This window comes from Pristiophorus japonicus, unplaced genomic scaffold (assembly GCF_044704955.1).
Source record: "Pristiophorus japonicus isolate sPriJap1 unplaced genomic scaffold, sPriJap1.hap1 HAP1_SCAFFOLD_655, whole genome shotgun sequence".
Classification (NCBI taxonomy): domain Eukaryota; kingdom Metazoa; phylum Chordata; class Chondrichthyes; family Pristiophoridae; genus Pristiophorus; species Pristiophorus japonicus.
Window position 1 is genome coordinate 220,301 of NW_027254567.1, and position 20,448 is coordinate 240,748.

The following is a 20,448-nucleotide window of genomic DNA, read 5'->3' on the forward strand; positions in this document are numbered from 1 at the left end:
GTGAAGAGAAAAAGATTAGTGAAGACAAACGTAGGTCATTTGCAGTCAGAATCAGGTGACTTTTTAATGGGGAACAAAGAAATGGCAGACCAATTGAACAAATACTTTGGTTCTGTTTTCACGAAGGAAGATACATATAACCTTCCGGAAATACTAGGAAACCGAGGGTCTAGCGAGAAGTCGGAACTGAAGGAAATCTTTATTAATCAGGAAATTGTGTTAGACAAATTGATGGGATTGAAGGCCAATAAATCCACAGGGCCTGATAGTCTTCATTCCAGAGTATTTAAGGAAGTAGCCCGAGAAATAGTGGATGCATTGGTGATCATTTTCCAACAGTCTATCGACTCTGGATCAGTTCCTATGGACTGGAGGGGAACTAATGTAACAACACTTTTTAAAAAAGGAGGGAGAGAGAAAATGTATAATTATAGACCAGTTAGCCTGACATCAGTAGTGGGGAAAACGCTGGAATCAATTATTAAAGATGAAATAGCAGCGCATTTGGAAAGCAGTGACAAGATCGGTCCAAGTCAGCATGGATTTATGAAAGGGAAATCATGCTTGACAAATCTTCGAGAATTTATTTAGGATGCAACTAGTAGAGTGGACAAGGGAAAACCAGTGGATGTAATGTGTTTGAACATTTAAAAAGCTTTTGACAAGGTCCCACACAAGAGATTAGTTTGCAAAATTAAAGCATATGGTATTGGGGGTAATTTATTGACATGGGTAGAGAACTGGTTGGCAGATAGGTAGCAGGGAGCAGGGATAAATGGGTCCTTTTCAGTATCGCAGGCAGTGACTAGTGGGATGCCACTGGACTCAGTGTTGGGATCCCAGCTATTTACAATATACATCAACGATTTAGATGGAATCAACGGAATTGATTGTAATATCTCCAAGTTTGCAGGTGACTCTAAGCTGGGTGGCGGTGTGAGCTGTGAGGAGGATGCTAATAGGCTGTAGGGTGACTTGCCCAGGTTAGGTGAATGGGCAAATACATGGCAGATGCAGTATAGTGTAGATAAATGTCAGGTTATCCACTTTGGTGGCAAAAACGTGAAGGCAGAATATTATCTGAATGGTGACAGATTAGGAAAAGGCGAGGTGCAACGTGACCTGGGTGTCATGGTACATCAGTCATTGAAAGTTGGCATGCAGGTACAGCAGGCGGTGAAGAAGACACATGGCATGTTGGCCTTCATAGCTGGGGAATTTGAGTATTGGAGCAGGGAGGTCTTACTGCAGATTTACAGGGCCTTGGTGAGGCGTCACATGGAATATTGTGTTCAGTTTTGGTCTCCTAATCTGAGGAAGGATGTTCTTGCTATTGAGGGAGTGCGGCGAAGGTTCACCAGACTTATTCACGGGATGGCAGGACTGACATATGAGGAGAGACTGGATCGACTGGGCCTGCATTCACTGGAGTTTAGAAGAATGAGAGGGGATCTCATAGAAACATATAAAATTCTGACGGGACTGGACAGGTTAGAGGCAGGAAGAATGTTCCCGATGTTGGGGAAGTCCAGAACCAGGGGTCAGAGTCTAAGGGATAAGGGGGAAGCCATTTAGGACCGAGATGTGGAGAAACTTCTTCACTCAGAGAGTTGTTAACCTGTGGAATTCTTTGCCACAGAAGAGTTGTTGATGCCAGTTCGTTAGATATATTCAAGAGGGAGTTAGATGTGGCCCTTATGGCTAAAGGGATCAAGGGGTATGGAGAGAAAGCAGGAAAGGGGCACTGAGCTGAATGATCAGCCATGATCTTATTGAATGGTGGTGTGGCTCGAAGGGCCGAATGGCCTTCTCCTGCACCTATTTTCTACGTTTCTATGTTTCTATGTCCTGCTACTGCTTTTTTAATAATGGACTCCAACATTTTCCCAACCACAGACGTTAGGCTAACTGGTCTATAGTTTCCTGCTTTTTGTCTTCCTCCTTTTTTAAATAGGGGCATTACATTTGCAGTTTTCCAATCTGCTGGGTCCTCCCCAGAATCCAGGCAGTGCATGTCCACAGATCCCTGAAAGTAGCAGGCCAGGTAGATAAGGTGGTTAAGAAGGAATATGGAATGCTTGCCTTTATTATCCGAGGAATGGAATACAAGAGATGGGGTCGCTGGGGCAGGTTTGGCCACTGCTGGAGTACTGCGTGCAGTTCTGGTCGCCATATTACAGGAAGGACATGATTGCACTGAAGAGGATACAGAGGAGATTTACGAGTCTGTTGCCGGGAGTGAAGAATCTTAGCCATGAGGACAGATTGGATCGGCTGGATTTGTTTTCCATGGAACAGAGCCTGAGGGGAGACTTCATTGAGGTGTATAAAATTATGAGGGGCCTAGATATAGTGGATAGAAAGGGCCTATTTCCCTTAGCAGAGGGGTCATCAACAAGGAGGCATAAATTTAAAGTAATTGATAGAAAGTTTAGAGGGGAAATTTCTTCACGCAGAGGGTTGTGGGGGTCTGGAACTCACTGCTTGAAAGGGTGGTAGAGGCAGAAACCCTCACCACATTTTAAAAGTGCTTGGATGTGCACCTGAAGTGCCGTAACCTGCAGGGTTATGGACCTAGAGCTGGAAAATGGGATTAGGCTGGAAAGCCTCTTGTTGGCTGACGCGGACACGATGGGCCGAAATGGCCTCCTTCCGTGCTGTAAACTTCTATGATTCTATGATCTCCTTCACAAAGAGTTGAGGTGCGTGTGAGGTGACTTGAGCACATCTTTCCTCACGTGACAACATTTCAAAGGCAACTCAACGACTGTAAAGCACTTTGGGGCATCATGAGTTCCTGACAGACGCTGCAGAAATGCAAGTCCTTCTTTGCAAAAGTTCGATGCAAATTCAAAATTCGCGGCAAAATGAGGGCTCGTCCGGGATTTGAACCCGGGACCTCTCGCATATTTCAAACAACAACCCCAAAGCGAGAATCATACCTCTAGACCAACAAGCCAACTATGTAGTTTATGTGGCGACAAGGTGTAACCATTATTAAGCATTTTTAGTTTGTTGCTATTCCTGATTGTAGGAGCACATGAGACGGAATCAGACTTTGTCTTTTTGACATGTCTTCTGAAGCGCCACACGGTCCCACTCCTGCAGTCAATGAGCTGTCGGGACGTTAATGTATCCATCATCATCATCATCATAGGCGGTCCCTCGAAACGAGGATGACTTGCTTCCACGCCAAAAAAGGATGAGTTCATGGTAGTATGGTGTTACTCCTCCCTGTGCGATCCCCAAGTTTGGCCAGGGAGCGTACAGCACCTTTGGTGCCTGACCTGACGGCCTCTGCGTTTCACTCAACAAGTGAGACACCATAAGTAAAGAATAATCGCGAGTTGACAGACAACCAAAAAGTGGGAAGCTATTCTGATCCCGGCAGGAACTTCTATATTTCTGAAAATGTCCCACCAAGGTGGAATTGTGATCTCTAGAATCTTTCTCCCGATCTCAATTGTTTTCTGTTCTCGAGAATTGAAATGTTTTTGTGAGATTACTACAGCTGCTAGCAGAGCAGTAAGTTGTTCGGGTAGTGGGGGAATTTCATCGCCAAATGTACAACATAATCCTGCAGGTTTGTGATGTTTTCTCTCACAGTGAGTTGAACAGTGGAGGGTTCAGGAATGGGGACAATCCGTTCCTGGGCCACTTGAACTTCTGCCTCGGGTTCAAAGCAAAAACTGCTGTCACTGACCGGACACCAGAAGTGACCATGTTGGTAGTGGGGCGCACTGGTGGTGACACAATATGTCCCACCCCCGATGTATGCTCCCTGTGGAGGGACATGGTTTTGTGCCATTACCTCCATGGTACAGTTGATAGACTGTGCACCAGCAGCTTTAAACCCACACTGTGGTTTAGAATAGGTGTTCAAGTGCTGGGGACACAGTATTATGTGTGCACCCGGAGAGGTCAGTACCCGTCATAGCGTGTTCCCACTTTATGACATAGGGTGGGACTGCTGTGAAATGAACATGTGCACCTCCTTGAATGACTCCAATGTTCTCCACCCTGTATACAGTGTGGGAAGGGCTGTCCCACCCATGACCGACATCCTTAGTACTATCCCCATGATGGTGTGATTAGAACATCGCGATCGACTGGGACAGGGTAAGTTTCAGAAGCTAGGCCGAGCTGGCACGGGCTTCGTGAGTTACTGTACGGGTGGAGGGCTGCAAGGTGCTTGTTACTGATCCAGGAGGGGACTAAACCTTGTTTTAAATCCTCCAGGTTGTTGTGGCCCTCGTCCAACAACCATGCCCCGTACAGCACACACACCTCGTTCTGTGCAACCTGGTCAGAAGCATTCCTATCCTCCCGTATGAGTGCATTCCCTGTCTGTGCATGTTTTTCCAGCTCAGCCACGATTTCCTTTCAATGGATCATCATAGCCTGGTCCTCGTGTAGCTCTGAGCCTTCTCCTGTGTTTTCTTCTTTCATGATGTTTCTCAGTTGGTTCTGTAGACCATTTATCTGCATGTGTAGTTCGATATCGTCCAGGCTATTTATCACAGAGGATCCTGCATGATATGCAGTTAAAATGTCGTTCAAGGTGCCCCTTCTAGGTCTTCCCGTGCCCATGGTGTCCCTAGCGTACAGGATGTATATATCTGTTTTGTCTACATTCTCAAATTCGAACTCATAAAAGTTCTTGAACATTTCTCTGAGTAGGGCCTGGTATAGCTGCTCTGTTTCCTTCGGGCACCAGTCAGGTATATGCACCTCGGTAAAGTTTAAAATAACTGAAGCTACTGCATAATGTAGCCCCTGGTATAACACCTTTTCGGTTGGTACCAATACTAATCCATTCCCGAGTCACTTGGTGGTGGTCGGACACCTTTCTGTTATTGTTCTCACTGGCGGGGTCGTGGGCAGGGGTTTCTTAATGTGTGCTATAAGTTCGGTGGTGTTAATTGGGAGTGGGGAGTGTGGGACCACACACCCGTGTAGGCTGGAATCCCACCCCATCCCTTCCCCGTCATCTTGCCATTGCCTGGCAAAGGCGATTGATATGTCTGCAGGACAGATCTCCTCTGACCACCACATGCAGACGTAAATTCCCTGTTCAGACTCCCACCACTTGTTCTAACACACCTTCACTCCTCCCCGTGTCCCCGTGATGGTACGGTACGTGTCATTCCCGAGTCTTTCCCAGTCAGAGTGCTGATCCCCCACATCCTTGCTCAGCTTCCTGAGCCAGCACCATCTACCCAGGGGAATCTTTCCTTTACAAGTCAAACATACACGTTTTCCCTCCGTGACACTGACCCACGCAGCAACGACCCGTATCCTGGGGCATGGAACGGAGGCCTCCCCAGAGGTAAACCCTTCCTGGCTGGAGTAGTGGGTGGAATGAGACCCCATCCACCCTGGCCACCTTCCCTCGTGGGCGGACACGGCGAGCTCTTCCACACCCGGGGTGTCACCCGCTGCAGTCACGATCGGTGCTCTCTCTCCTGAGACCATAAATGGGGGATTCTTCCACGTCTCCTCAGCTGTCACTGCTCATCCTTATCAGGGTGAGCAGGAACAGGACCCTGTTCATGTTGTTATCGATCTTGTAGTGCCTCTTTTACTGCCGACAAGGTGGGGTCTTTTCCTTTCCCCAACACATATGTCACTATTTAGTCACCGGCTGTCGGCTGAAACTCTTAACTTCTATATTCATATAAACATCCTTATCCTATTCTACTCGTTTCACACCTTCCAGACGTGTGGTTTCTTTTCGGTTGTGGTGCCTGAAATCATTACACGCATAATCTACACTACGCTAGATTCTTACTAAACATACCTTAACACATATCGTATTATTTATGTACATCTGCCACCCATCTCCGGGTGGCCAGGTTAATTCCTGCCCTTCTCTTTTCTTCCCTGGCCTCTGTGTTTCCAGCGGGGCCGGTCGTAGGTCGGACTGTACCGCAGGACCTGGAGTGTCCTGACCGGAGGTGGGTCTGAGTCCCACACTATTGGGGGAATGTCCCCTCCGGTGATACAGCACACCGCTCCTTTGGGGGTGGCTGCCTGGTTCATTTTGTCCCCTGGGGGTTCTGCCTGGTTGAGGGCCGTGGGCTGGGGACCCCCAATTAGTGGCTGGTCCACCACTATCTCTTCTGGGGCTCCCTCGTCGCCCGAGGCTACCGGCTGGGTGTCCCTGCTCGCAGGCTGGTCCTTGATCTTAGGTACCCTTTCACGGCAGGTCCCTCTCCCGGGGCTGAACCACTTAAATTGGGGCGCTGGTGACCACGGTGCCTTAGGCCGTGGTGTGCGGAGAGTCCTTCTCAGGGTTTTGACCCCTGGGGGTGCGTCCAAGTCCCAGCTCCTCCAGTAACTCAGTCCACCGCCCCTCTGGGTACAGTCTGTGGGTCTGCCACGTCCCCTGTGGGATTTCCACAGTCGGAGGCTGCTGGCTGAGGGTCCCTGCCTTTAGCACAGTTCCCTGTTCCTGGCTGTCCCTTACGTTTCGCTGCTGTCCCGGGGTTGAAAAGTTTGCACTGGTTTATGTGGAACCACTTTGTACGGCGAGGCATTTTCACGGCACAGATCATGGGGCTTGCCTTGTCGACAATGTGGTACGGCCCCATGTACAGTGCCTCATAAACCCCTACTCGAGCGTAGTTGCTGACCATAACCTGGTCCCCTATCTCCCATTCGTGGTGTTTGCGGGGCTCGAGCAGCAGTCAGTTGCTCCGATGCTGTTTTCCCATATTGTCAGCAGCCTGCCAGTGAATCTGTTTAATGTGTTCACACAGGTTCCTGACAAAGCTGTCCCGGCTCGCTTCCCTAAGCTGACCTTCCGTGAGTACCGGGGCTAACACATGCGTGGGGGTTCGCCTGGCTCTGCCGGTCATGAGCTCATACGGGGTGTTGTAGAGAGTAGAAATATATATATAGACTTAGGCATTAGGCACCTGCTGGATATTTAAAACTCACATAAGCTTAAATGGACACACACATAAAATGGCTGCCCAGGCATTATGGGAAATCAGGTAGTCAAACTGTGAACTGTTGAACGTTCACTGACCGAGCAATAACCCTGTGAGGCCCACTGTAGGAATGCCTGGGAAGACAGAGATAAGAAGGAAACCATCTCCTGTGAACAAGGCCATAAACCAATTAATTCCCCAGGAAGAAAGATAAGAGGGAAACCATTTGCTGTAAACAAGGCTATATACCAATTATTTCTCCCAGATGAAAGAACTAGGGAGAGAACCTATAAAGCCATCGATCAGCCCAAGCTGACAATAACCGAACATATGGTTCCCTGGATACTAGGAGAATTCTATTGGGTTAAAAGAACCTATATGTAATCTATAATCGTTGTGATTGGCTTGTGTCCAGCCGTGATGGGCTGTGTAACTGTAGTAAACTGTTTTGTAACTGTTGTGAAACATATAAAGGTACATGTAACTCTTTGTTCTGTGAAGAGAAACCTGGATACGGTCCTGAGTTTTTCCTTCCCGCTGAGCGTAATAAAAGCTGCATCAGCATTGGAACCGACCCTGAGTGTTGAGTGATTCTTCTAAGAAAACACTAACGCTAACACGGGGAGTACCCCGTGATCTTTGACTGGCTGGCCCGGATCCCTATGAGGACCAGTGGTCGGACCTCTACCCACCTCTTGGGTGAGTCCCCTGTCTCTTTTCGCAGTCTTTCTTTGATGTTGCGGTTTAAACGCTCCACAGACCCGGATGACTGTGGGTTGTGGGCGACATGCCATTTCTCTTTGATGCTGAGCACCTTAATGGTTCCTGCATCACCTGCCTGGTGAAGTGGCTCCCCTGGTCGGAATCCACGTACTGGGGTAGTCCCCATCGGGAGAACACCTCCCTGACCAGGATCCTGGCTGTTCCCAGGGCAGTGGCTGTTCGGCATGGGAAGGCTTCCACCCATTTGGTGAATACATCCACCAACACTAGACAGTACTGGTAACCTCCCTGGGCGGTGGGTCGAGGCCCAATGTAATCGACCTGGATCGACTGCCAGGATCCCTCTACCCTCCTGATATGTCCCATAGACACCTTCCTTTTCTGGGCGTCGGGGTTGTTGGCAGCGCACACCAGACAGCTGGCACAGAACTCGCGGACGTCTTCCCTGAGTCCTGGCCACCACCCTGCCTGTTCCACCCGTTGCCAAGTGGTCTCAGGTCCAGGATGTCCTGCTCCTGGACCCTCGTGGTCCAGCTGGAGGAATTCTCTCTGCTGTTGTTGGGGTACTACCCATTGCTCCCCCCTGAACAGCATGCCTTCTGTACGGGCCGTCTACCCTTTCCCCTTTTTCTAGCGTGTTCAGGACAGTTTTAGGGACGGGGTCTTGGATCTGAACCGTTTTTAGGTCCGGGGACAATGCTACCCCTACCCTCCCTGTCATCCCAATCCTGCCCCTGACTGCTGCGATGGGGCCTGGGTTGTACGGATCCTAGAGCTTGCCCGTGCGCGCACCTTGCTTGGCCAACATGTCAGCCTGCTGGTTTCCCTCGCTACGGGGTTCAGTGGTGGAATGTGCCTTCACTTTATGTATATAGATCTTCCCTTCCTCCCCCACGGCTGTCATGATCTTTTCCAGTCGGGGCTTAATTGCCAGGGGTCTCCCGTCTGCAGATGTGTATCCGCGACGGGACCAGATAGCCAAGTACTCTATACACGAATTGCATGTGAACATACTGTCCGAGAAAATCGTGTGTCGGGTGGGGAATTCTTCGGGGTGTGTGACTACATATACCACCGCTGACAGTTCAGCGTGCTGGGCACTCATCGTACTGGGGAGTTTAATCACCAGGGCAATGCCTGCCTCTGGGTCATAAACTCCACAGCCTGTGAGTCGTTCACCTGCAAATCCGTTCTTGAGATCTCTCGGCTTGTGGGACGTAACCCAGCCCGAAAACCTATGCTAATTTCCCATACCCCTTCTATGGAACACCGGTGGGCGTTCCCTGGATAGATCATGTTGGCTGCGAGTCTTTGCTCGCAGAGACTCTTACCCCTTAAGTCCATTTGGGAGAGGAGTAGGGTCCAGCGAGCAATGCGGGCACTGCTCTCTGTCCCGTCCTTGATCCTCCTGTCCAGGAGCATTTGGATGGGCGTATGGTAGGTAAGGAGTGTGATAGGGGATCCCCTGTGAAGATCAGTGATCTTTTCACAGCCCAGTGAGTGGCTAGGAGGTGCCTCTCAAAGTTGGAGTATCCCTTCTCCACATCCGTGAGTATCCTGGAGGAGTAGACCACTGGTCTCAGCCGGCCGTGCCGCTCTTGGAGCAGTACTGCACTCAGGCTGTCCCCACTGGCTGCTACCTCCAGGAAAACTCTTTACCCCCAACAATAGCCCCGAGAGCTGGCACGGTCTGCAGGTCTTTATTGAGTTGGATAAATGCTGCCTCGCAACCTTCGTCCCATTCCCACTCCACTCCCTTGTGTCGGAGTCGGAGCAGAGGGGCTGCTGTGGCTGCATAATCCTCAATGAGATCTCTGCTGTACCCGGTTAGCCCGAGGAAAGATCTTACTCCTGTCACTGTGTTGGGGGCTGGTAACTTCTGCACTGCTTCCCTTCTAGCTTTGTCAATGGCCCTTTCCCCAGCGCGCACAGCCAGTCCCAGGAATTTTACTTCCTTCAGGCCGATCTGTGCGTTTGTGGGATTCACTTTAAACCCTTCTTCTTTCAGCAGCTCCAGCAGTTCAGCCAGCAGTGAACCATGCTCCTCCCCTTCATCGGTGAACAGGAGCAGGTCGTCCACATACTGTACCAGCTGCTGGGGTCTGCTGAGGCTCTTTAAACAGTTGGCTATACATTGATGGAAAATACTGGGGCTGTTGTGGAAGCCCTGAGGGAGACAGTTCCAAGTGTATTGCTGTCCTTTAAAGGTAAAAGCAAACCTGTACTGACCTTCTCTTCTTAAAGGTATGGACCAAACCCGTTGGAAATGTCCAGCACCGTGAAGGTGGTCGCGGAGGCTGGGATACGTCCAATGAGGTCATCCAACGGCAGCAACAACAATGGGTGCACAGCCAGGGATGTTACGGTTGAGTACTCGATAGTCCACCGTGGCTCTCCAGGAGTTGTCCTGTTTCTTAACCGGCCACAACGGAGAGTTCGCATGGGTAGCTATTGGTCTCAATACCCCCTGTTTCACTAAAGAACCCAAGGCTGTTTCCATGTCTGCCTCCGCCTCCCTGGGGAAGTTATACTGTTTCTACGGTCGGGTCATAGGGTCACCATCTATGCTAACCTCGACCCCGTTTATCCTCCCACAGTCATGTTTGTGAGTGGCAAAAGCTGCAAGGTTTGCCCTCACATACTCTTGGTACTCCATTGGAGTGTTACTGACCAGTGATTCAAGGTTGTAACACTCCTTGGCTTCATGGTACACACCGTCCCTTTTCCCCATTTTTCTGGGATAACCATCACATCACTCTCCTGTCCCATACATACTGACCCCGAAAGACAATGGTTTCTTAAATCCACGAGGATCCCATGGCCTCGAATGAAGTCAGCCCCCAGGATCCCTCTCCCTTCCTGTTCCCACTTCATCAGGACACAAGTCCATTTGGTGTGGAGTGTTCCGAAACGAATAGAGAACGGAACGGAGAAAGAGCCAACCTTCTCGGTGCCTGTGAAACCCACCAAGCTCTAGGGGACCCCGCTAGACAGAGGTGAGGCGGTGGGGTTATTTACATAGACAAGGGTGCTTGATGCACCGGTATCCAGCAGGTCAGTCCCTTTCACCTTTTCCACCTCCATCTGAACAGTCGGTCTCCCCCACGCATTGTACTCGAGGGAACACAGGGGAACAGGCTGTGTCTGTTCTAGTCACTGTTTTGGCTGGGATGGGGCAGATGGGATTTCGGTACCGGTGGCGGTGGCTACCCTCCCAGAGCCATCCAGCATTGTTCGCAGCGCAGTCAGAAATGTATCAAACGGGTGGGGAGGGGCTGGCTTCTCAGTCTCGGTCTTTTGGGCAGGGGCAGGAGAACTCTTCCCTGCGCTACACTTCCATGGGTCTGGAGAAGGGACTCCCATCATTACAGCCCATGGCTTCTCGAATATCTTCCTGGACAGCAGCACATGTCCTCTGCCCCCTTTTGCTCTCGGCAGATAGGAACCTGTACAGCTTGCTGTCCAGTGAGAGGAGGTGCATATTTGCTATCTCGGCATCATCACACGCGTTAATATCCCCTGCCTGTTCCACTTCCATAAAGTGGACCGAGGTGTCCCCCTTTGGGGTGAGCTTTCCCAGGTGACTTATCATAGCCCTAAGCTGTTGGGTCGTGTGGGGAACCACAAACTGACTTTCCAGGGGCCCCAGACCCCCAGCACCGGTGGGCGGGCCAAACATTTGTTGCCGGACTGGGCACATTGGCCCTGGTTCTGGCCCTTCCTGTTCTGGCTCGCCTACCCCTCCTCCCTGCTGCCAAGCCAAGCTGAAACTCGGTGCCACAGGTGGTGGTGGTCCGCTGTCCCTGTCCGCCCCACAACTCGTTCACCCTCCTGCTGCCGAACCGGTATAGTCACCGGCACCACAGGTGGTGGTTGAACAGTTTCCTCCTTCTCTTCCAGGTTTACCCGGGCCGTACCCAGGTTTATTAGGAATACCATGCCTTTTGCCTTGGACAGAGCAAGGGTTAAACTTTTGATTTGTTGCTGGCAGGGACCGTGGTCTCCTGACTCAATCGTGCTGGCTACTTTATAAGCTGCTGTACGTCTCTTAACTTCTCCTCCAACTCTTTTACTTGAAGGGTGAGGCGAGTGTTTTCCTCCCACAGTATCTTTTCATTATTCTTAGCCTCGGTAACCTGACACTGTAAATAGTTCTGGCTGTTTTTGAACCTTTCCATTCGCTGTGTCTTTCCATGTTTTAGCTTCCGGAGTTCTCTCCACACCTTTCTTCTGCCATAGCCCTGTCATGTGATGTTTCTGCACATTCACATCGTTCTGCCTGCAGTGACTCGATGTTCTTATCTCGGAGTTGGACCTGTCGCTGCAGGCAGGCCAACCAAATTGCCTTTTCTACTGATTCCTTATGGTCCTTGCTGGGTGTCCAGGGCCGCAGCGTATCCTGGATGCTCAGCGCGCAACAGATCAAGCACCCATTAAATAAGAACATAAGAATTAGGAACAGGAGTAGGCCATCTAGCCCCTCGAGCCTGCTCTGCCATTCAACAAGATCATGGCTGATCTGGCCGTGGACTCAGCTCCACTTATCCGCCCGCTCCCCATAACCCTTAATTCCCTTATTGGTTAAAAATCTATCTATCTGTGACTTGAATACATTCAATGAGCTAGCCTCAACTGCTTCCTTGCGCAGAGAATTCCACAGATTCACAAGCCTCTGGGAGAAGAAATTCCTTCTCAACTCGCTTTTAAATTGGCTCCCCCATCTTTTGAGGCTGTGCCCCCTAGTTCTAGTCTCCCAGACCAGTGGAAACAATCTCTCTGCCTCTATCTTGTCTATCCCTTTCATGATTTTAAATGTTTCTATAAGATCACCCCTCATCCTTCTGAACTCCAACGAGAAAAGACCCAGTCTACTCAATCTATCATCATAAGGTAACCCCCTCATCTCCGGAATCAGCCTAGTGAATCGTCTCTGTACCCCCTCCAAAGCTAGTATATCCTTCCTGTAGTAAGGTGACCAAAACTGCGCGCAGTACTCCAAGTGCAGCCTCACCAATACCCTTTACAGTTGCAGCAGGACCTCCCTGCTTTTGTACTCCATCCCTCTCGCAATGAAGGCCAACATTCCATTCGCCTTCCTGATTACCTGCTGCACCTGCAAACTAACTTTTTGGGATTCATGAACAAGGACCCCCAGGTCCCTCTGCACCACAGCATGTTGTAATTTCTCCCCATTCAAATAATATTCCCTTTTACTGTTTTTTTTCCCAAGGTAGATGACCTCACATTTTCCGACATTGTATTCCATCTGCCAAACCTTAGCCCATTCGCTTAACCTATCTAAATCTCTTTGCAGCCTCTCTGTGTCCTCTACACAACCCGCTTTCTTCCCAGTAATCTTTGTGTCATCTGCAAATTTTGTTCCACTACACTCTGTCCCCTCCTCCAGGTCATCTATGTATATTGTGCACAGTTGTGGTCCCAGCACCGATCCCTGTGGCACATCACTAACCACCGATTTCCAACCCGAAAAGGACCCATTTATCCCGACTCTCTCCTTTCTGTTAGCCAGCCAATTCTCTATCCATGCTAATACATTTCCTCTGACTCCACGTACCTTTATCTTCTGCAGTAACCTTTGTGTGGCACCTTATCGAATGCCTTTTGGAAATCTAAATACACCACATCCATCGGTACACCTCTATCCACCATGCTCATTATATCCTCAAAGAATTCCAGTAAATTAGTTAAACATGATTTCCCCTTCATGAATCCATGCTGCGTCTGCTTGATTGCACTCTTCCTATCTAGATGTCCCGCTATTTCTTCCTTAATGATAGTTTCAAGCATTGATGAGTGACATTCACTTTCTTATACACATCGGAGGAAATCCTTTCTGTCATCTTGGTTCTTTCCTCCAAAACAGCAATCTCTGCATCACATCCTTTACACCAAAGTCCTGCCGCGGTCGCCATTCTCTTGGGGGTGGTGTGTGGGATCAGGTTCATCTCTGACCTTCTGAGCAGATTGAATCGCTCGCACTTCCTGGGTTCTAGACTTTAGATTTATTTGGCGATGTGACAAAGAACAAGAGACAACTAGTTTTGGTGCAAAGAACCTCAATTTTAACAAGAATAAGAATGTACAATGTCAAGCTTGTAATTACTAGAATAAAAAAACACTTTACCAAACATTCATGGGGTTACAGAATAATAATACACCTCCCACATCCCAATGCCTAACTCTGACTAGGTCAAACTCTCGGGCAAACAGGGATTATGCTCACCAATCCTCTTATTGTCAGTTGGCGGTGGTTCGCAATTTTGGGGTTCACTGGACTCTGTCAGTTCTGCTTGCCATACCCTGAATGTTGTGAAAGACTTCTTGCTGCGTAGTCTTCAGTTGGGTGGTGTCCGCTGATGCGGTAGGGCGCATATTGGATTTATGGGTAAGTACCCACTTTCTTCTGTCAGCAATTGGTTTTAAAGTTCTTTTGGGTAATGTTTCACCTGTTGGTATCGAGGAACAGATTGTAGAGGGGAAACTTTCGAATCTTTGGTTTCTTCTTGAGGACTGTTTATCTTAGAATTTGTCGGTCGCGGTGTTTTCGATGTTACCACGTTGGCTGTGGTCAGTTGCTGCTGCGATGATGATGTCGGAAGTTACTGGGAACTGCTTTCTCTGCTGTGATGATGTTCTTTCTTCTCCTTCGGTAGCAGGGCAGTGTGGTCCAGGAGTGTCGTCGAGGCTGAAGATGTTGGAGCTCAGAAGACCTGCATAGGAGGCTGTGTAGCAAGCTCTCTGGAAGGCTTATTACAAACTGCTGCAGTGGTCTCTCTTCTTTTTCCCTCGTTCCCCTTCTCCTTCTTTCGTTAAAAAACAGGGCCCCAGTTATACTTTGGGAGCCGTTCTAATCTGCGCGCCAAATGAGCCCCGATTCTTTGATTTTAATTTTGGCGGGCTTGATATCTCTGTTATATTTTGGCGGGCCCATTAATGGTAACCTGTCTCGGATGTGTCGATCTTTTGAATTTGTTTCTTGATCGGGAAAATTAGATTTTTGGTGTTTGCAATGTCCTGGATTTTCCATGCGGGCTGGATGGGCCATTGTCATTATGTATACGCTGGATGGGTTTCCTGCTCTGAGTGATGGCTGGCTATCTCTGGGTTGATTGTTGCTATGTTAATGTCTCCCGGGGAGATGGGTTTTCGAGTTTACACAATTCCCCAGACAATTTGTTCAGCTTCAATATCCCAGACAGTTTCAATACCCAAACTGGTTTCTTTGAACGATCCTTTAGTTCTCAGCCCTTTCCACACGGACCCAATCTGCCTTGTAAAATCCCAAATTCGATTAAAACTCGTAGTTTCTTCCAGTTAGGATCCCAAACTTTCTGGTTGATAGTTCTAAATTAAATTTCCTTTCCAATGAGTCCAAACACAGGGGAGGTTGTCCCACGAATTTTTGCCATCCTACTCCTGCACCTATTTTCTATGTTTCTATGTTTCGATGTTTCTATGTTTCAAAAACTTTGGCATGATTGGTTCCATGGTGTAATGGTGAGCATTCTGGACTCAGTAAACCAGTGATCTGAGTTCAAATTGTGGTGGAACCTCAATTCTTGCTGTCCCAGCTGCTGAAAATTTGGGACAAACAAGTGAAAGACACCTGGTGCTGGTGGGCAGTTTTGTTGCCTTTGTCAGTGTTGCTTGGTCTAGTTGTGAAATCATGTGTTCAACCATCAGTTACCTGTTACAAATCAGCGGAGGAGAAACCAGTTTTTTATCTAATGCTGCCTTTACCTGCACGATGTGTGCTGAGATTATCTGTGCAATATGCATTCAGCAGGATGAATAAAAGCAACGCTTTTGAAATGCAGGCACTGCATGTTTTGTACTCGAAAAAATTTGCATTTTCTTTTCATGCCAAGCATTTTACATTAATGCATTGCAATGCAAACGCACTTTTTACCTGGCAAGACTGAAGTACAAGCTGTGATGAACAATGTGAAACAGAAACAGCTACTTGAGAACCCATAGCCTCGACGGCATCTGTGTGAATTGCTCTGCATTGACAATTAGCAGAGCGTAAAGAGAGGAAACTGACGGTGTGGATGAGAAAAGGCCGAGCCAAAGTGTAATGTTGCAGATGGTTTTGTTGTTTTTGAGAAATGTTTCAAAGATTTTGTCATGGTTGTTGCCATGGTGTAATGGTGAGCACTCTTGACTCTAAATTTAATGATCTGAGTTCAAATCTCAGTCGAACCTGAATGCTTGCTGTCCCAGCTGCTGAAAATTTGGGACAAACAAGTGAAAGACACCTGGTGCTGGTGGCCAGTTTTGTTGCCTTTGTCATTGATGCTTGATCTACAAGTCTAGTTGTCAAATCGTGTGTTCAACCGTCAGTTATCTGCTACAAATCAGCGGAGGACAAATCACTTTGTTGTCTAATGCTGCCTTTGTCTGCACAATGTGTGCTGAGATTATCTGTGCAATATGCATTCCGCAGGATCAATAAAAGCAATGCTGTTTGAAATGCAGGCACTGCACAGAAACAAAGAAACACAGAAAATACTTGCAGGGGTAGGCCATTCGACACTTCGAGCCTGCACCATCACTCAATAAGATCATGGCTGATCATTCACCTCAGTACCCATTTCCTGCTTTGTCTCCATACCCCTTGATCCCTTTAGCCGTAAGGGCCACATCTAACTCCCTCTTGAATATATCCAACGAACTGTCATCAAAAACTCTCTGCAGTAGTGAATTGCACAGGTTAACAACTCTCTGAGTGAAGAAGGTTCTCCTCATCTCGGTCCTAAATGGCTTTAACTGTGTTCCATGGTTCTGGACTTCCCCAACATTGAGAACATTCTTCCTGCATCTAACCTGTCCAGTCCCATCAGAATTTTATATGTTTCTATGAGATCCCATCTCATCTTTCTAAACGCCAGTGAATAAAGGCACAGTCGATCCAGTCTCTCCTCATATGTCAGTCCTGCCATCCCGGGAATCAGTCTAGTGAACCTTCGCACTCGACAAAACGTTTTCTTTTCATGCCAAGCATTTTACATTAATGCATTGCAATGCAAACGCACTTTTTACCTGGCAAGACTGAAGTACAAGCTGTGATGAACAGTGTGAAACAGAAACAGCTACTTGAGAAACCATAGCCTCGACAGCATCTGTGTGAATTGCTCTGCATCGATAATTAGCAGAGCGTAAAGAGGGAAAACTGATGCGAGACATGAGAAAAGGCCGAGCCAAAGTGTAATGGTGGCGATGATTTTGTTGTTTTTGAGAATTTTTTCAAAGATTTTTGTGTGGTTGGTTCCATGGTGTAATGGTGAGCACTCTGGACTTTGAATCCAGCAATCTGAGTTCAAATCTCAGTGGAACCTCAATTCTTGTTGTCCCAGCTGCTGAAAATTTGGGACAAACAAGTCAAAGATACCTGGTGCTGGTGGGCAATTTTATTGCCTTTATCATTGATGCTTGATCGACAAGTCTCGTTGTCAAATCCTGTGCTCTGTGGGAGCACAGTCCCGCATTGCTGAACTCTTTGCTTCAGCACGCAGTCTGAAGTTTGGATTAAAAAACAGGAAGATTGAAGTTTGGATGGAAAAGAGACTGTTCGACAATGTGGTGCCTTCAGCCAGTGAGATGAGTAACTGGTCATTGTCTGGATGTTATATATTTGAGTACCTTGTTACGGTGGGAATAATGGAAATTCAGGACTAAACGATTTGACGATGTCTGTATGTTCTGTATTTGAGTTTAAACTTGTAACTATATAATGAGATCTGTAGGTTAAACAAGCAATATTAAGTCTGTCTGTTAAACGATTCAGAAAGCAGTTCGTCTGGATTGTCTAAATGCAAAGAATAAGAGTTCAAAGGCTTTTTCAGTATAAAGATGACTGCAGTATGGACTGCAGAGACACAGACATCAGAGACACTGGACATTTGGAAGGTGTGTGTCTCAAGCAGCCACGGAAATCGAAGCAAGCTGCCTTTGTGAAGTGTTCTCAGTAACTTTCATATTTGGTTTGCTGAGTATGAATGTTTAACTAAAAGATCCGATCCTGCCTTTCCTACAACGGAGTGTGTGCGGGTAATTCGACGTTAAAAGCAAAGAAGTGAAAAGAGCAAGACAGCCGTTTACAACATTTTGGTGACCCCGACGTGATTTTCAAAAGTTCGTTAGCTCATTCGAAGCCCCCGACATGAAGCAGAAAGTTGGCTGAGTTGTTGGAAGAAGTGTTTCCCACACATCAGTTCGAGGGGTGAGCATTCTCTTAATTGTCGTGATTAAAGGGATCTTCAGTTAGTAATGGGAGGTGCAGGGGATATTCCAGTTGAAGTCCAGTCATTTCTTAATGAATGGATTGAGTTGAAAGGGGGAACTTATGGGATAAGACAGGAAACAATGACAGGAGGATGGACAGAGACACGGCAGTCCTTAGTGGAGAGTGTCCAGTTAAAAAAGATTAAAGTGTTTGGCTTCCACACATCCACAATGAATGTCCCACCCTTTACTTGGGAAAAGTACAACTGAGAGTGGACAAGTTCCATCCCGGTCAGAGCAATCTGAAGCTTTAACTGACTGACGCCCTGGTTTGGGATGTCTTGCAGTGTGCAATTGCGTCAGTCTCTGTGGCGCAATGGGTTAGCGCGTTCGGCTGTTAACTGAAAGGTTGGTGGTTCGAGACCACCCAGGGACGAAACATTTAACTGTTTTTCCCCGTGGATTCGGTGCTGCACGATTCCAGGTAGTCATTGTGCATTTTGGCTGCGCGAATATATTCCACAAACATTGCCAGCTGTGCTGTTATCCAGTGAGTTCCCACTCCAATACTTTTATGAGCATTCAGTTTGAGTGTATACAGAACTGAACAGAGATATCAGAAAATTTAATAAGGTTGTGGGACATTGTTTTTTGTTAATATTGAACCACTAATATGAATAAATCCATTTCTTCAAATATTTAATTGAACATGTTTTCAAAATGTTTCCGCGCAGTTTTGAACCAGGGACATTTCGCGTGTGAGGTGAATCTAATAACCACTACATTACGGAAATACTGCAGCAATGTTCGGAACATAACCAGAGCTTTAACCTGCACAGCTGGCCTATACTTCAGGAGCTGGTTTTATGAGAATAGAAAGACGGTGCTATATTTAGGAAGGCTGTGAGTGTGGCAGGAATTGATCCAGTGTTTCCCAGACTTTACACATAGGAACAGGAGGTGGCCATTTAGCAGAGAGTGGTTAGGATCTGGAATGCACGGCTTGAAAGGGTGGTGGAGGCAGACTCAATCTTATCTTTCAAACAGGAGCTGGATCAGTGTCTGAAGGAAAAACAATTGCAGGGCTACAGGGAAAGGGCGGGGGAGTGGGACTCGCTGAGAGTCGGCACGGGCTCGACGGGCCGAATGGCCTTCCGTGCTGTAACCATTCCATGATTCTATAAGTTAGTGGCACATTTCATAGTGTGGGTGGAAGCAGAACATTTCAAAGGGACATGGATTGAGTCAGCAAAACTAGAGGCATCTGATTCAGGAGATTCGGGGGGCACGGAAATTCGGAAGTTTAATGACTTTGAAACGAACATTTTTGTTTTGTGCAGTTACGGTCAGAAAAATGTTTGTGAAAGGAATTTTTTGAACAGAGGAATGCAGCATTTAATCTTCTGCCTTAACACTTCTTCCTGGGTGTCGGGGTCACATTTCCTTTCGAGGTTATTCTTCTCAAAAATGAGTTAGATGTAGTCCTTCAGACTAGGGGGATCAAGGGCTATGGCGAGAAAGCAGGAATGGGGTATTGAAGTTGCATGTTCAGCCATGAACTCATTGAATGGCGGTGCAGGCTCAAAGGGCCGAATGGCCTACTCCTGCACCTATTTTCTATGTTTTCTATGTTTCTTGAATTTATATTTCCTTTGGTGTTTCACAATAACCAGACCTTTGCTCTAAAGTCTTTCTCACTGTTTCCCCAGTCTCCTGTTGATGTTACCAGCAATGAACATTTTGAACCAGACACCGAAAACACACTGTGCAAATTGGGACATGCTTTAACAGTTAACGTGGGGCTCGAGCCCCCAAATTCGAGATTAAGATTCTCATGCTCGACCGATTGATCTCACGGGGCTTCTACCAAATCGACGTTTTTGTCGTTGATTGCAGCCAGGTGCCTGTTGGCTCCGCCCCAGATGTTTAAACTTGCTGTCAAGGAACTGCCAGGATCTTCTTGAATGGTGGACCAGGCTCGAGGGGCCGAATGGCCTACTCCGGCCCCTAATCCTTACATGTTTTTGACCTTATGACCTTTCACAGGAGAACAAACTCGCCCCTGGACATGCATGAGGAGATAGCTCCAGAAAATATTCCCACCCGGTGAGCTTTCGCGTGTGAGATGAACGTGTTAACCGCGACACTGCGGAAACATCTCCACTTTCAGCACCCGGTCAGACGGAAATGTTAAGCGAGCAGGTGAACTGCTGAATCTCACTTTGAAGGAGTTGATCGTGGTGTCAAACAATGAGTTTCACTTAATGATTAAAAATAAGAAATGTCAGATTTAAACACAGACCTCGAGAGAAGACTGCAACCTGAACACAGCACCTGAGACCGCTCGGCCATCCTGACTATTTAATGCTGTATGTGGCCATCTGCAGGTTGATTTTGAACTTTTGTATCCTGTCACATGAAATAAATGAGGGTAGCAGGCGTATCTCTGTCTGACACCGGGGAAACAGTGAGACAGACCTTGGAGCAAGGGTCTGGTTATTGGCAAACAGCAAAGAATATATTAATTCTGGAAGAACAATATCTA

General features: G+C 47.7%; 3 non-coding genes across 3 annotated transcripts; 2 read left to right on the forward strand and 1 right to left on the reverse strand.

The window, feature by feature from the left end:
* Nucleotides 1-2,871: 2,871 nt before the first annotated feature.
* trnap-ugg (transfer RNA proline (anticodon UGG)) lies at nucleotides 2,872-2,959 on the reverse strand. The gene is given in 2 exon segments: nucleotides 2,872-2,907; nucleotides 2,924-2,959. It is a non-coding gene; the product is annotated as a tRNA-Pro (tRNA).
* Nucleotides 2,960-16,945: 13,986 nt separating this feature from the next.
* On the forward strand, nucleotides 16,946-17,017 carry trnaq-uug (transfer RNA glutamine (anticodon UUG)). The gene has a single exon. It is a non-coding gene; the product is annotated as a tRNA-Gln (tRNA).
* Nucleotides 17,018-18,265: 1,248 nt separating this feature from the next.
* Nucleotides 18,266-18,339, forward strand: trnan-guu (transfer RNA asparagine (anticodon GUU)). Its single transcript has one exon. It is a non-coding gene; the product is annotated as a tRNA-Asn (tRNA).
* The last annotated feature ends 2,109 nt before the right edge of the window (nucleotides 18,340-20,448 follow it).